This window comes from Tupaia chinensis, unplaced genomic scaffold (assembly GCF_000334495.1).
Source record: "Tupaia chinensis unplaced genomic scaffold, TupChi_1.0 Scaffold000450_1, whole genome shotgun sequence".
Taxonomy (NCBI): Eukaryota; Metazoa; Chordata; class Mammalia; order Scandentia; family Tupaiidae; genus Tupaia; species Tupaia belangeri.
Genome location: NW_006159956.1, coordinates 469416 through 473001, shown reverse-complemented (window position 1 = coordinate 473001; position 3586 = coordinate 469416). Strand labels below are relative to the sequence as shown.

At 61.0% G+C, this 3586-nt stretch overlaps 1 protein-coding gene across 1 annotated transcript in view; it reads left to right on the top strand.

Moving 5' to 3' along the window:
- The first annotated feature begins 676 nt into the window (after positions 1-676).
- Positions 677-3586, top strand: part of KCNJ4 (potassium inwardly rectifying channel subfamily J member 4) — a 9034-nt gene continuing 6124 nt past the window's right edge. The window contains 1 exon segment of the mRNA XM_014590450.2: positions 677-768. The gene's annotated coding sequence lies outside the window, so the exon portion shown is untranslated.

Genomic DNA, 3586 nt, shown 5'->3' with positions numbered 1-3586 from the left:
GTGGCCCTTCATTGGAGGGTGCGGAGCTCTCCACTGGGACCAGGGGTTGGCAAGGCAGCAAAGGATGCACTTGCAGGTTGGAGCAGTGGCCTCGGTTCCTCCAGCACCTGCAATGTGGCTCTGAGCAGGGACTCTGGACACACAGGACACGCACCGTTGGCAGCCCGGCCACCTGCCCCACATACACTGGCTGAGTGGCTGTGGAGGGTGCAGAGTGGGAAGAACAAGCCAGTTCACCCCCCACCACTCAGAGCCCCGTGGAGCCCAGACCTGCTAGACACCCATGCCCCACCTTGCCCTGCAATCCAGGGGACTGACTTTAAGCTCCGGGCGCAGAGTGGGGCCTGCTTACCAAGAGCATTCTTCGAGGCAGGAGAGCAGCGTCCCTCGTGGTCCTGTCTGGTGTCCACACACTAGGTCCAAGTCCCGGCTGTACTATGGAGGAGCTGTGTGACTGAGCAAGCTGTCGAACCTCTCTGTGCTCTGGCTGCCGTACTTCTAAATTAGGGACGCTAATAGCACCTTCCTCTGAGGTCAGCATGAGGACGCAGGGATCGATCGGCAGAGAGCTCTCAGCGGGGTAAATGCATGCTAACTGCCTGGATGCTCAGCGTGGATTTTGCAACGTCACAGGGTGCACGAGGGGTGGAGGGAGGGCGAGGTGTGCAGAGGGATTTCAGGGCCTGGCAGAAGGTGCGGGGAAGCAGCCGTGTTTATCGGGCGCCCTCTGTGTGGCATGCACTTTGTGACCCCCAGACCGGCCTGCAGGTAGGCACTGCTCTCTCCTGCATGGATACCGAGGCCCTGAGAGGTTCCTGTCCTAGGGCCAGGCAGGACAGTCCCATCCGTCCAGTGCTGCGTGATTCTGGGGCTACTGGCCTTGCTGCTTGGTCCCAGTGCAGGGTTGGAAGGCTGGACAGAGCCATGCGGTGGGGTGCCGGGTGGGCTTGGGACTCTGCATCTGAAATTTAAGGGGGGAAATCAAGAAGACTGTTCAGCCGCGGGGCTAACGCGCACTGTGCTGGGCCATGATGTGCATGGTCCCATTTATTCTCGAGTAATCTCAGGAAGTGAACTCTGGTAGTAAGGAAGATGAGGTGTGCAGGACCAGAGAGGCTGAGCCACCTGTCTAAGGTCACAGACAGGCATGGGATAAAGACTCCAGAAGCCGCCACACTGGGAGATGGATGACTCGTGAAGAGAGGGGGCTGGAGGAAGCAGGGGCTGGCAACTGGCAGAGCAGCCGGGGAAGGCGCCCGAGTACCGAGGGACTTGGTGCAGGCTGGAGGGACAGAATGGCTCTAGGGGAGCCAGATTGGGCAGGACATTCTGGCAGGGGAAGGGAGCGAGGGGTAAGAGGCCAGGGCCAGCGGCGAGGGGGCCAAAGGCCAGCCAAAGTGAGCTGGAGGTCAGCTGTGTCACTTCTGTGTGCCTGTGACCCTGCTCCGCCCTGCCTCCTGTGCAGACCCCAGGAGAGGAGCAGGACATGGGCCTGGAGAGGGCTGTGGCCAGACAGGACACCTGCTACGACTCCCACAGTGGCGAGCTCTGTCCTTAGACCCTGGTGTTAGAGGGAAAGGGCCCCTCACCAATCTCCAGGGGGGTCCAGGTGGGAGATCTCTGTGCCAGATGGGGCAGTCTCACTGAGAATTGGGAAATGGGGCCCCCAGGCAATTCCTTCTTTCAATGCCCCCCCCCCCTGCACCCCCGGTGTCCTGGGTGCCCCATCTGGCCTGCCCTGCCCTGCCCTGCCCTGCATGTGCTTCCCCTGGAGAGTCAGCCTCTCCCTCCAGACCCACCCGCCTCATCCTCAACTCTGTGGGAGCTGTGCCTCACTGAACCCACCGGGAGCAGTTACAGTCGCCTGCTTTGCAGCCCGTGAGGAGTGCCAGGCCGGAGCACAGTGGGGAGGAGCTGGAGCCCCAGGGACCCCGCGCCCCTCCTGTGTCTGTCCTCAGCAGCGGCATGTGCTGCACGTGGTCTGCGGTGCCCCCAGCCTTTGCCTCAGCAGGCGTCCTCTTTCTTTTCTGGTTGACTTATTTAGGGGGAGAGATGGGGTCTCCCACACCACAACCCCCACCCTCCCAGCCTTCCAGCCTGTCAGGATCACGAATGCTCCTGCTGCCCCAGGCTCCCCTCCCCACCTGGCCCGTTCCCACGGCGGCCCTCAGACAGGGCCGCTTGCTGTCGTGTTATCCGGTTCGCCGGCTTGGCGTGGGGAGGCAGGTACTGTTACCACGTCCATTTTTCAGACGAGGAGACCCAAAGAGGTTGTGCAAGAAGGTCACAGAGCCGAGACCAAGAGCCAGGTCTTACCACCCCAGCCCAGGGCTTCTTGTGGGTTTTGTAAAGTTGAACCAAGGCCGAGCGGGGTGGATGGAGCGAAGGGGCTGGAGGAAGCAGGGGCTGGCAACTGGCAGAGCAGCCGGGGAAGGCGCCCGAGTACCAGGGGACTTGGTGCAGGCTGGAGGGCCAGAATGGCTCTAGGGGAGCCAGGTTGGGCAGGACATTCTGGCAGGGGAAGGGAGCCAGGGGCCAGAGGCCAGGGCCAGCGGCGAGGGGGCCCACGGCCAGCCAAAGTGAGCTGGGAGGCAGCTGCGGCACCTGCTCCGCCCTGCCTCCTGTGCAGCCTGCAGCTCGCCTGGGAAGAGGAGCAATCCCCCTGCCCTTGCTCGGGAGGCGCCGGATAAAAACTGCTGAGGAACAGAGGGATGCAGTGATGCGTCCCCAAATCAAGGGGGCGCCCCGAGGAGCCCGTGCCAGCATGCGTTCTCCCGGAGCAGCTACTCCGAGGGCACGCAGGTCACCTCACGGCTCTGCTGAGGCCCAGGACCTCGGCCAGCTGCTGACCCACTGCACCTCAGTCCTGTTCTGGGCCTTGGTTTCCCTAGTTGGCCAGCGAAGGCTGGACTAGGAACTTCCAGACTTTGGACATTCGCAGCACAGTAAAAGGAAGAGGGGAAAACGTTCGGTCATCAGTGTAGCATTGCTAGTTCATTCTGCCAAGAAAGGAGGTCAAAAACGCTTTGTTTTTGTTTTTGTTTTTCTGTAGGACATAAGTTTTAGAAGCAGCCAGCATCTCTGTCCGCATAATTTCCTAAAGGATTTCCTTGGGCTAAAGGCTGGCAGCTCCCATGTCCTCCCTTCTCACTCTGCCGCGGGCCAGTGGCCTGCGCTCAGGCCTGGGGGAGCCCTAGACCCCTCCTCACAGTCCCTCTGGCTCTGTCATTTTACGTCAAGCTCTGTGACCCTCAGGAAAGCCCCGAGAAGAGGCCAGGCAGGACAGAGGCCCCTGGACTGAAAGAGCAAGTGTGGCCACAAAGGTCCCATGAGAAGGCAGGAACAGAGGGAGGCTGGCCTCCTGGCCTCCCGGGGCCTCCGCCTCAGGCCTCTGTACCTGAAACCGAGTGTTCTCTGGTGCACGTTAGGTGCAGGCACGCAGGACCGGCTCCGGGCTTCCCAAAGAACAGGAGTCCCGCAGGCAGTTAAAGGACCAGGGCTTTCTTACTTTTCTTTTTTTTTTTTTTAATTGAATATCTCTGTTCAGAGGAGGCTGGTCCTGCCTGTGCCTTCGTCCCTCTCCTGC